The sequence below is a fragment of the Protomyctophum parallelum genome (genome assembly GCF_964188405.1).
Source record: "Protomyctophum parallelum genome assembly, chromosome: 14".
In the NCBI taxonomy this organism is placed as follows: domain Eukaryota; kingdom Metazoa; phylum Chordata; class Actinopteri; order Myctophiformes; family Myctophidae; genus Protomyctophum; species Protomyctophum parallelum.
Window position 1 is genome coordinate 40,726,237 of NC_139709.1, and position 13,772 is coordinate 40,740,008.

At 42.1% G+C, this 13,772-nt stretch overlaps 1 protein-coding gene across 2 annotated transcripts in view; it reads right to left on the reverse strand.

The window, feature by feature from the left end:
* The window catches only part of LOC310871417 (extended synaptotagmin-2-A-like), a 70,434-nt gene that overhangs the window by 55,028 nt on the left and 1,634 nt on the right, over positions 1–13,772 (reverse strand). The gene's annotated exons all lie outside the window — the stretch shown is intronic.

The window sequence follows — 13,772 nt, forward strand, 5'->3', positions numbered from 1 at the left end:
ATAACTTTGTATGCCAACTCCCTAGAGGCCAAGGAAAAACATTTGCCTGGAAATTTTCACATCTGCTCTTTATAGCGCCACCAGGAGGCCGACATATGTAAAACACATTTTCTATTATTACTCCTTCAGATTTTATCCAAATTTCACGCAAATCGGTACACATGATCTCCATAGTCATGTGATCAAGACAGGTTTGTTTGATTTCTCATATTCCATCCTGATTGGCCACGATTGGCTCCTACAGTTTTCAGGAGTAGCCCGCTTTGTACAAATCGCCACAACTCCTCAACGCAGCGTCCGATTGCGATGAAACTGTGCACGCATATTCCCACTAGGCTGAGGAAGAAATCCTGGTGGAGACCTGTGCCCAGAAGGGCACTTTTTCTAGTTCATCTATACTTTTAAGCTGACCAGATCATTCAGTTGATGTTTCCATTCCAAAAGGAGGCTCAAAACTCAGGTTGATATTATTAGCCACAGTAAAAGAAAAAAAGGGATAAACTTAAGAAAAGAGTTCAGCCAAGAATGCCAATAAAGAGTGATCTGTTTCTGTTTCTAAGGCCTCAACTGTTATTTACTTGCGCAAGCAGAGCGTGCAAGTAATGTTGTCAGTCTGGTGCAGGTATGTTTTCCGTCATGCTACGAAGCGTATGTCCCATGACGTGATGAAGATATGTACCAATGTCCCCAGCAAATGATATGACGTCATATGCTGGCACGGGACATATGGAAGCAGACCGTGCAGGTATGTTTCCCGTCATGCTACGAAGCGTATGTCCCATGACGTGATGAAGATATGTACCAATGTCCCCAGCAAATGATATGACGTCATGCTGGCATGGGACATATGGAAGCAGACCGTGCAGGTATGTTTCCCGTCATGCTACGAAGCGTATGTCCCAGATATGTACCAATGCCAGGGTGACGATGGTGACGTAATGATATGTTTCAGTGTCGGGTGGATTCAAGGGACATACGCATCAAACCACCCGAGTAACCACATTATACCACTAACCAACTCAGAAATTACATATACATACATATAGATATATACATATAGACATATGAGCATATGACGTGATGAATATATGTAACATTGCCAGGGTATAATTGATTATCGATGGTGACGTAACGATGACATGTTTCAGTGTCGGGTGGACTAAAGGTAATGCCCCTATGTATACATGTATGTAATCTGACACCACTGCCATAACAGGCATAAGTAATCATTACCATACTTCAAAATACTACTTCTTTTCATCCAAAAGCAAGGTACGTAGCAAATAGCTAAACCTAATAATTCAATATTGCAAACGTTCTTTCACAGAGAGGCTGAGATTTGAAAGTTTGTAGCGGTAGTAGTAGTAGTACTTGCACACTCTGCTTACGCACTAGTAGGCCATTGTTTGCAACAAGCAAGTAGGCACTCGACAGAGTGCAGTTCTAGTTAAGGATATGGATTTACTTGACTGGACATGTTGTTGTTAAACTTGTGATGGCTTGTTGTGAAATGGAGAACTAGCATTCACCTGGTGTGCATGCGTGCATGTGTAAGAAGTGTATGGTTAGCATTTAGGTGTGTGTGTTCCTGGCATAAGGCTATTGTGGGGGTGGGGGTTTGAACGATTTCCCCCCAAGCAGAGTCAGACTTTTACAAGGTGTGTCAGCTTTCCAACCATTATTCTTTTAAGCTCAGAATGTCTGAAGCATGAGGGAAGCTATTCAACTGAGTCTTGAGTCATTGAGTTGGTACAGGTACTCAGTTAATTCAGTTGCCTAAAATAATTCAACAACAACATCCTAACACCTTGAGATTTCCAGCTTTTGAGAAAACTTTAAATTGGTTGAACTGAAGGGGAATTGACACCAAATGGACTTCAAGCATCAGAGCAGATGAAAGCAGCCATCACTGCCACTGTGATAAGATACTTCATGTGCAATTACACACTCTTAAAAGCAAACCAAACTGTCTCATACACACTCAAGGCTAATTTACTTTTACTTTTTTCAGCTGAACCCTTTTTCAGCTGAACACAATACAAATTAGCCCCAAGTCTATGAATAATTGCATTGCATCTGATACACTATTATTAATTATATGTAGCAGGCTGCATATTCCATTCTATGCTCATTAAAATGTTTAAAACAATCAAAATTGAAATGTAAAATCGAAACTGCTTTGCCTGAGATTAGAGCACCCGCCACCTCCCCAGCCACAGCCTAGATTAATTTACCAGCATGTTGGTGGTTATAATTCAACATTGCTTGATCAAATCATGCAGAAGCATGATTCATGAATACATAACACTCTCTCTACCTCACTGCCTCGTTGTGTGTACAGATACTTTGTTTCCTTGAAATATTACTAAAAACGCCTGAATGATTTTATGTTTGTTTGTTTGTTTGCAGGACTTGTATGTATAATTCAGGTGATATAGTGGCTAATAAAGTTCATAGTTGAATGTACGGTGTCTTACCTGCTTCTGTTCTGTGTACCTTGTTGACACACACTAAATTAACCCATCTGGGACAATTCAGCTGTTCAAATGTAACAGAGAGGCTACATTTAAAATCGGCCACAGGTCTGGGGTTGTGTTGCCGTTCAAATGTAGACCGTGGAGAACAGCACAAAGCCTTTCAGTTGCACACACATTGTTTCCATTTTGTGTTCCGTTCTGCCCTGCCCCGCCCTTTGGCACATAAAAAGGAATAAACTGCGCCACCCAATCCATGCCATGTCACACAAATCTGGGATGAGAGGAGAAAGAGAAGGGGGGGGGGGGGGGGGTGACCCTTTCTCAACAGTTAAACTGTTATTGCAGCAGCAGTGATTAGAAAAGGATTGCACAGTAAAAGTATTTCCCTTCAAACACATTCTCAAACTATATATTTAGTTGACCGGGGCCCCCTAGGCCTAAGGCTCGATACTAGGTCCACTCCTTTATAATGAATTGCATTTTTATAGCGCTTTTCCAAGTGCTCAAAGCGCTTTACAATGGTTCATTCATTCATACATTTCGCTATACACCTTCTTTTCACATTGACTGTTCTCTCCTACGCACCCAGCCGTCATTGTAAATAGGTCTGTAAAAGGACATTTCCTAATACACCAAATATAAATACCTCATCTACAAGCTCATGACATGTTGTGAACTTGTACTAGTTGTGCTATTTTGGCCGAATGTTCAGCCCAGAATACATATGTTAAGGTTCATGTGGTTAAAGACAAAGTTCTATTTTTTTTATGATTATTAATATTTTTTTACATCTCTTAATCCTAGAAATATTGGGTGATCATGCATGGGCATTCTTTTCTCACCATCACCCACTGCTAATTCACACCCACGCACCCAGTATAACCAGTAATTGATTGATTGATTTAACACTTTATTAGTCATAAATGTAAGCAGCACGTGGTACCGTCAGACAATGTTGCGAATAGGAATACACCTGGTACAATACTTGAATGGAGCACACGGGTACTAGTCTTCCACCTGTGATCCTGGCAGAAATGTGGCAACACATTTATCCTGCCTTGCGTAAATGTCAAAAAATGATAAAGTGGTAATTCCCCCAAAAGCGAGGCTATCCGCTATATAGAGTAGAGGACAGACCCCTACATTGTGCAACGTGTGGCTATTTTCTACAACATTTGTTTATCAGCCAGCCTGACCCCATTCCTTCTCAGCTGCACCACTGCTGCGTTTGATTCACAATAGACCTAACTCTTTAGCCAACAGGGTGACCTATACTGACCTCAGCATCAGCCTCACATTATACTTGGGGGCGCTACATTCTTCTACACTGTACGCTTTCAGCCAATGTGCTTCTTATACAGTGAGCTGCAATAAGCACAACAGTTCAAATTGGCTCAAAATAAAATAGTAACATAACACAGTACACTTACATTTGATGTATTTCAGGCACCCAACGGGGTCAAATCCAGAGGGATTCAGAGTGTTGCAACAGGCAGCAGCTCAACTTTGGGACTCGGCAAAAGTACTTTTATGTTTTAGACGTTCAGGCAGAACTACATAAAATATATTATTTGTTTAAGTTCCACAACCAACATTAGCAGCAGTAAATAATAAAGTGAAGGGTCAGTGCCACGTGACATAACCTAGAATTATTGTCAGGGCACTTCAGTTACCCATCACTTTCTAGGGAATAAGGAGCCTTTATTATATCAAATATGCGCTTAATCATTGTGTGACATTCACAAAGGAAAGAAACAAAACACTTGACCCTCGATCGGCAAGGAAACCTCTCCCTCAATATACAGTATGTTGCTACAGTATATGTAGCCACTAGCCAGGTTATGTGGTTTGACGCTTACATCCACATCTTCAGTGCGAGGTGAGAAATAATTCAACTATTATTGAGTTTAATTATTCTTCAACTCAATAATACAAAATAAAAATACAGTTTTATTATATTTTCTCTCTAATTTAGTGATTCCAAATTTTCCAATTCACCCCCTTGTGTATAGTCCCTGCCACATGCCAACCACTACCGTTTGGTCTTGGCGAGGGTGTAGACATGATACTAGACAAGACAACCATATGTCTCGTCCAATACCCATAGAGTCACCAGCCATTTCTTTTCACCCGACAGTAGGGAGTTTCACTAGGAGGGATTTTTCATGCAATGCCTCCCAGTTCCACCAACAGCTGAATAGGCGCCCTGACCTCTCCAATACCAGCCAGCTTCCCACGCACAAACATTGTGAACTGTGTTGTTGGACTATGTAGTAATCCAGGGGTTTTCAACGCTTTTGGCTGGGGACCCCAGAAATGCTTTGGCCATGCACCCACCGCCGTTATAGGAACCTGACGCCTCTGGAAGGAACGTTTCCCCTTGTGGCACCCGGACATCCATTTGCGTGTCCAGGAGGGATGGGCATAAAATATGTACCGTAATTTCCGGACTATAAGCCGCGGCTTTTTACCCATGATTTGAACCCTGCGGCTTATACAACGGTGCGGCTAATCTATGGATTTTTACAGCTAACGCAGAGCCATCTCAGGCTCTGAGCTAACGTAGCTGCGGCTTATAGTCCGGTGCGGCTTATAGTCCGGTGCGGCTTGTATATGGGATTTTCCCTAAATTTGGCTGGTGCGGCTTATATTCAGGTGCGGCTTATAGTCCGGAAATTACGGTACAGACAAATAACTATAACATTATCAGACAGTCACCATATTCTAAAAATGTACAAACTGAAGCATTAAATGAGGTCATATGGCATGCATTTGTTCCATGCTGCCTGCCTCGCTGGACCCATGGCGATTAAATTTGCCAATCGTCAAAACAGATCCACTGACGATGCAATTGGCATGGCTCTTCACACCGTCCTCTCTCACATGGATGATGTAGGGAACAGATGCATACAAATGCTGTTTGTTAACTACAGCTCAAGGATCATTCAATGGTTCCTGCAAAGCTCGACACAAAGCTCAGAGACCTGCAACCCAAAAAGTGCAGGTGCCCATCTACTTTAACACACACACAGTCACACACACACACACACACACACACACACACACACGATTGTCGATGACAAGTCTGCCCAGTGTGCCCACAGGGACGAGATGAAATCACTGACACTATGGTGCCAGGACAAACTCACTCTCAACAAGTCAACAAGACCAAAGAGCTGATTGTGGAGTCGTGGACTCCAGAAGGCAGAGGAGAGAGCACACCCCTATCTACATCACGGCCTGCACTGGCACTGTCAATTATGCAGACCTGTTTGATGTATGCTGCTACGGGATGTCTCACCTTCACAAGAGATTATACACACACAAGAGACGGTGTTCCTGCTGCTATTTTTAAACGGACTCATTGTATTGTTATTTTTAACCATGCACCTATATACTTATAAAAATAAGAATTTATAAGAATGCCAATAAACTGTTATTTACTTGCGCAAGCAGAGCGTGCAAGTAATGTTGTCAGTCAGGTGCTACGACTGACAATAAGAATTTTACCCACTTTTTTGTTAACACTTGTGATACGACAATAAAGTTTAGTTTGAACCTAATAACTATAGTTATAGAGCTATAACAAAACAATACATCGCATGGATGCACCTGGGACGTATCCTCAGTGATGTTTCCTGAGGACAACGGGGTTCCGGGTCTACCAACATCATACCCCTCACTCAGGCGACCCAGCCGGGGTTGATCAAATCCCGACTTACGTCCCAGTAGCTACCCTCGATCAGTCCATCAGGGAATGCACAAATCCGTTGCTCCGGAACTACTCTGCCCGGGACTTGGAGAACCAAATTCTGGCACGTGGAAGGACTAGGCTCTGTGGGTTGACTCCTGTCCCCTCCTACGTCTCACCAGGTCCACTCCTGCTCTCACCAGGCCCAGGACCTGTGAGTTGCACCAGACTCCCAGCACCAGGCAGGCACTCCATTCAGGAGTGGTGGATTATAATGGCCCTCCTAAAGGCCTCACCTAGGTTTGTTGGGCAGGTAATGAGGAGGTAGTGCAAAAGAGATTCAATGAAAGTGCAGAAACACAGTGATATGAATGTTGAGGGTTGTGTTGTTTGCAGTGAGGAACATGTGAATACAAGTAACAATGTAGCCTCAGTGTGGCCAAGTCAGTGATGTATTTCAACAGAAGCTTACTGTAGTGCAGTGCCGGAGTTAAAGGATAATTCCAATTATTCCACGCCTACTGTATATCATTGGATGTGGTGATTTTCTTTTTTTCAGTGCCAGTACTTTGGAAAATCACATTTACTTTAGTTTATCGTCACATGTACATTAGGTATAAAAGAGTCATGGGTGAAATTCTGTAGTGCAAAACTTTTAAATAATAAGCTTGAGAGTGAAATATCATGCTTTAAGCAGGTTATCAAATTCTAACCCAGGCATTGACACTAAGGTTTGTCCACCTGCCCCTGGCAGGTAAATAAAACTTCCGGGCAGGTGGTATTTGTTTGTGCTCAGGTCTGTGGAATGTAAAATAAGGGCACCGTTTACCTATAGGTCCTATAAGGTATATTGCATAAGATCTGGTCATCCCAGTTTAGTAAGATGTTAAAAGTAAAAATATTTAGGACGACCGTTGAGCCGATTCTACTCTATGGCTCCGAGACATGGACACTTTCAAAGAAACAAGAGAAAAAAGGAAACCGCCTTTTAATGAGAGCGCAAAACCTTCTTGGAAGAGCCACCCATCGACGAATCTAATATGCGGCAACCTTCCCCGTGTTTCTTCACTGGTCCGATGATGATGTGCTTTTTTCACTGTTGCTACACTAAGTGTGAACCCATAGTCATATATTGATAGTTATTTAGGTATTTGGCATACAAATGAGGTACCCATAATTTTATAATTGACAATTTACTTGTCCTTTGGGCAAGTAGAACATGACCTGTACTTGCCCGATGGGCAAGTACCTCTGAGGCCTTACTGTACCCCTGTAACCAATAAAGAGGCCGATTATACTAATGCTGTCCTAAACCAGTAGTTCTCCAAATGAACCCCCAAATTGCATTTGACCGCGGCCCCCCCCATCTGAAAATGTTTTACCAGGGACCCCCAAGAGAGAAGAATAGTGTGTTTCAAGATTTTTCAATGTGCCGTGCTGTGAGCTTGTAGATCTGCTATGTTTGAATAGCCAAAGATAAAATCGAAAATGACACAGACGTTTTCCTGATATCCCAATAGTAGTCTCCTCATTGAATGACACTGCATAATGAAATATATTTCAGTGTTTTTTTTATCATATCAAGTGTGAGTCATCATTCAACACGCCTGGATTTGGGGCCCGGGATAGCTGGCCTTGCGGTCCGGGCACCTCGGCTCATAAGTAGCCTGACGGCGCACTGCAGGTTCGTCGGGTTCTAGTCCCGTTTCCCGTTTCCTGTCCATCTCTCTCTAGTACTACAAGTGAATGTAGTTAGTGCACTTGCACAGGTTCAGCTGCCAGGCAGGCCAGCCCTACTTGAGGCATTCTTGGCCTGCCGGCTGCCTGAAACACACTACAGACGAGACAACCAGGCCGCATTCCACACATATCTTCTGAGAGAGCTTTCGGCTCACAACCAAACCTGGCATTTCTCTTAATGATGATCTAATATGAATAGCTTTGTTGGACCAGTGCTGCTCCATTGCTAATGCTTATAGCTGATTTACACAATGTTTGACACGTGTCGTTGGAAATACTAATGCACATTGTAGAGACGGTCATTGGATGGCAAGTTATCGTTGTGCACATACAAGACTTTCTCAGAGATGTCTGGACTTGTTTTGTCTTAAGTGAGGCTTGCAATTTCTTGCTAAAATGGAATGGGTATATTATGTACCTGAATGTGCAAACAGAATAAGTAGAGATGTAGCGTGACTATGTAGTGACAAGTCATACGTCTTTCGACGTCCCATTGCATGTACTGATGTAAAATCTTAATTCATCTATTGTAACTCTTAAGAGTCCCGTTTTCCTTTTGCGTCTACACAGAACTGCCCAAGTTCGACAGGATTTTAGGAGATCCTTAGGACGTGCGAATTACAAATAGTATTAGTAAAGACGTCTGCTGTTCTACTGTAGATAAAGGCTTAGTACAAGTACACGTGATAATATGTGTCAGTATGTCACATTGTGTGCACTCAAAACGTCTCCATAGTCATGTACATTTAACATACTTCAAAAAGGGGAATTCCATTCCTGATCTAGTTACCTTATCAACCATAGTAATCGTCTATGACCAAAATCTAATGGAATGCTTAGTTTAGAATGCGGACGACGCGCTATTGGATAATGGCTTCATTGGCTTCTGGTGGAGGAAGGAAACACGCCACCAGGCCCAGAAATTATTTCCCAATCTCTGGCATGCTCATTCTGTAATGCTGCCTGTCTGTAATTAAAATATTTCCACGCATACACTGTAGGCCCGGCTGTCTAATTTCGGAAAACGTTTTGCAGCTACATTGTCGATAAAAAGGTAGACTTCAATTTCTTATTTTGCACTGGATACTGACAGACACATCTGAACATGATACATTAGGAATATTTCACTAACCAGAATTTGAACTAGAAAAAGTGCCCCTCGAGGCACAGGTCTCCACCAGGTCAGGTAGGTTATTGACTTATTGTGGCCTCCTGGTTGTGCTAAATAGGCCAATGTGAAAAGTGTGCCATTTCTTCTCACACCTTTGATGGCAATTGGATGATTTGAGGCATTTTGTTCCAAAAATGTGTTTTGCAAAAATCCACCTGTTGCTGGCACAATAACAGGCCAATGTGAAAAGGGTGGGATTTATTCCTCAGCCTAGTAGGAAAGTGCATGAAAGATTTCACGTAAGTTGCACGCTGCGTTCATGACTTGAGGCTTATTTTGTTCAAAGCCAATCCTGCAAATTTTGGAAGCCAATGTTAGGCATTTAGGATTAGGGATGGAGCCCGAAAATCACATCGTGGTGCGTCATCGTTTTGCTGTGGAAGTATGGTGGAACGGGTGCTGCTAGCCTGGCGCGGCCAAACTCATAGCGAGTATTTTGTCTCATGCTTTGCTTTCCAAGAAATACCCAAAACGTGCATCTCCTTAGTCCTTACTCTTTCCTAGACTTTGCTGGCCTCAGTGGCCTGTATCCTCGACCTATATCACAGGATTTCCAATTTTCCATACATCACTCCTTGATGACGAGACAGAATCTGAAAACTGAGAGTGGCTGCTTGGATATCAGCCAGACTCCAATATTCTCCCACCACACACACACACACACACACACACACACACACACACACACACACATTCTGAGGGCGAGAAAATACAGAGTCAAGCAACAATGCTGGGTCATCTCTGAATGGCTATTCTTTCTTAGGAGGCTGTAATTCAAGAAAATGAAGGTATTCAGTTTAAATTAAAGGCTAAAGTCCTGTGGTTTTGTTCGTCTGCAGCTTCTTTGGGGCCATCATTGGGGAAGGAAACAGAAAATCTCTACCAGGTTAAATAAGTCAATGTATCCCTTTTATTAAATAAGCATGAATAGTAAATATCTATTTCTGTAAAGTAAAAACTATGGTCATTACTATTAAGCTTAGTTGCATTAATTTAAAGGTGAACTGAGGATGCTCCAGTCCACAAAGAAAAGACGTAAAACAATTAGCGGAGATAATGAGCAAATCACCAGCAATCATTGACCAGTTGGAATCGGCTGACCGTATTGTCAGGTTGCTCCAATGACATACAGTACTGTATTATCAGCCCTTTCTCTGTCAATGACCTGAATGATTTGCAAATGCAAAGAGTTGATTACAGGCTTAAAACCATGACTTAAGTCATCACGCTGCTGTCACATGCTAAAGATTCTGCTCGTCTTTAGTCTTTACTACGCATTACTTTCTTTGGCAGTGTTACCTCTACACAAGGAAAACACAATTGAGGACTTCGATTTCAACAGGGTCAGGCTGCACTGTTTTCTTCTAGAAATGTTTTTAAACTGCCTGAAGATAAATCTGTTGAAAAGAGGACAATTTATTTTCCTTTTAATTGGTCTTTCAAAACGTCTCAAACTATTCCTATAGACTTGTTTTGAGCAGGTCTGGAGTGGGACAGTAGCACTTGATTTGCCAGTCAGGCTGAAGCAGCTTAACCGCATTATGTGACAAGCTTAAAAGGGGATATTTCACTTTAAAAAGAACTTGGTCATTTCATTGTCTACTCAGGCTTATGTGAACACCCCAGACAAATTTTGCTCTATTCAATATTTAGATATTTGATATTCATTTTAGCTGCCCCGCCCAGCCGCCCCCTTCCTATACGAACTATTGTAACTTCAAACATTCTAACCATGATAGATTCATCGAAAATACCCGTCCTTTTTTCTGATGACTAATCTTGACCTTCTAATATGTGAGGGGGCCGTGGTTTTTTATCTACCGTTTTCATTTCATTTCAATAATTATTTTAGATTTGTTTGGTTGCCTCCGTCCTGCTCCTGGATAAGATTATTTTCCAAAACAATTAACTATCCCTTTAATTATATACATGTTGAAATGTCACAAAGCATGTTCTACAGTGCATGCCGGCACCAAATCCAGCAAAATGAGAACCAGCAATGTAGGCTATGACAGCTTGCGACATACAAGTCTTCTAGGGCCATGGGACGGGTTGTCGGAGAAAAAGCATGACAGGTATGTGAGAGGCATCCGTTAGGGATACCCCTTCATTCCACCCCAAACCAACTTCCTGTGACACAGGAAACCAAAACACAGGCTAGTTGCACGAGGAGAAAAAATATACAAATACAAATTAGCTAAACAAAACAGAGCAACCTTGTATTTGATCCACTTTATTTAAAAGGATTCAAATTAATTCTGGAATCTATCATTCCACCTAGCAATTGAAGATATTAAATGATCGAACACTTTGGCTCACGACCTGGAATCAACAGTCACACCTGGTCATCGACTATACAATACTCAGTGTTCCTTTGAACTTAGTTCAACTGACCCAAATGTGGCCTAGACCTAAACCTGAAGACCAAACAATTTCAGTAGTGTTTCTTCATTGTCTCTGTAACATCTGCGTTGTATCGAAAAAACAAAACAAAAAAACAGCTGGAAACATATAAACTCACTGCTGCAATGGATGTTTTAGTTTAAATGGAACCTCACAGGTCTGTAACTCTGAATGTGCATTTGTTCACTCTCAGAGTTAAAGTGAATTATTATTATTTTCAGTGAATAATACAGTGTAGATAGAAAAGTGAAAAAAAACTACTTGGATGAATGGATATCAAACTGGGGAAGTACTGGGCTAAGAAATAGGTTGAGAAATTCACCACACACACACACACACACACACACACACACAGACACACACACACACACACACACACACACACACACACACACACACACACACACACACACACACACAAATAGATTCATTGTTAAACTATAACAGGTGCCGAAACCGATAAGAGGGGATGCAGCTGGTTGCAGAATTATTCCCCACGGAAAGCATAGACATACACAATAAACTGTAGTTTCAGCACTCCCATTTAGCTTATGCAAATTAACCCCCTTCTCCCGTCTGGAATCATGCACCTAGTGCAGTTAACGGTTGTCAGCAAGTACCATGTACTGTACTATGACATCAGTATTGGCCTGTACCCATGAGCCCGTCATTCACGTCATGTTGCATCCTGTCTTATTGTCTCCACCAGGCCGAAGGCATGGGGAGAGAGTATGTTTTGCACTCCGTCCGTCCGTGTGTCCGTGTGTCCGTGTGTCCGTGTGTCCGTGTGTCCGTCCGTGACAAGCTAATCTCGGCCACCGTTAACCCGGTCGATGCCACATTTTGCACACACACTCCCTGGATGCCAACGATGAACCTCTGCCCCAAGATTTCCAGAACGGCCTGTTATAGCGCCACCAGGAGGCCGCTTTGTGCAAAACAAGTTTTTGCACAGTACACCTACAGATTTTGTCCAAAAATCCCGCAAATCGTTACACAGTATCTCCATAGTCATGTGCTCAAGACGGATGTGTCTGATATTTCATATTCCATCCTAATTGGCTAACATTGGCTTTCAAATTTTGCAGGATTGGCCTGTTTTGAACAAAAAACCTCAAATCATGAACGCAGCGTGCAATTTCACGTGAAATCTTTCACGCACTTTCCTACTAGGCTGAGGAATATAGCCCACCCATTTCACATTGCCCTGTTATAGCGCCACCAACAGGTGGATTGTGCATGCGTGCCATCAACACGGATCTGCACCATTTCCCATATTCCATCCTGATTGGCAAAGATTGGAACAAACAAACAAAAAACATGTTTATATTACTCCTAAATATTCCTATCCTCCTGGTGGAGACCTGTGCCCAGAAGGGCACTTTTTCTAGTTTTACACTGTACTTGCCAAAATGTGAAGAAGGCAATTTATTGGACGGCTCTCAGTTTATGTGAAGGAAAGACATACACAGGCACATGCAGAGATTTGCACAATTCATAGATAAAAACACCAATCCTGGTATACACCCCTACAGCTGGTTGATCAACTGAAATAAATAGGAGATATTCTGTCACCTGCTCGGTTTTGAACCTCACTTTCCTTTGTAGTGTACTGTATGGTGGCTGACCCCTTTGGCTGACCTTTGCGTAACCCGTACTCTGACAGCAATGTGACACCATGCAGACAAGAGTTCGTGCTGGAATGAAATCACAGTGGACAGGGCTCTACGACAGCTACATTTTACTGTTTTGATGAGTCAGTCAGTGCGCTAGGGGTACACATAATGTGTGTGAGTGAGTTATTTTTGTCTTTATGGTTCACCAATACTATATCTCAACTTAGAATGACAATGCGAGACATATTTCATGACAAAGAAAAATGTAAAACATGTTTCAACTTGCTATTGCCTATATAATTTTGTAAAATAACATAACGGGTAAGAATTTCCTGGCAGTTATTTGTAACCGACTTATTTCAAAAGTATTTCAGGCTCAGTTTTGGAACAAAATGTATGCCCACCAAAAGTCAAAACAAAGGATAGAAACTGAAAGTGGTAGGTCTCTTGAATAATAGCCAGTGGAGCTTCTGTAGTGTTGCCAATGCAGATCCACTATTCTGGCCTCAGCTGCACATGGAACATTTGACCACTAACGTTACACCACTCAGGGAAATCATAGGGCACTGCTACAGTACATTCCTGTGATTTGGCTGGATGCTAGCTGAGAACGAATGTAGGGGAACTGACATGTGTTTTAATCTCTTTCTTTCGTAGCTCTTGGGGAATTTTGG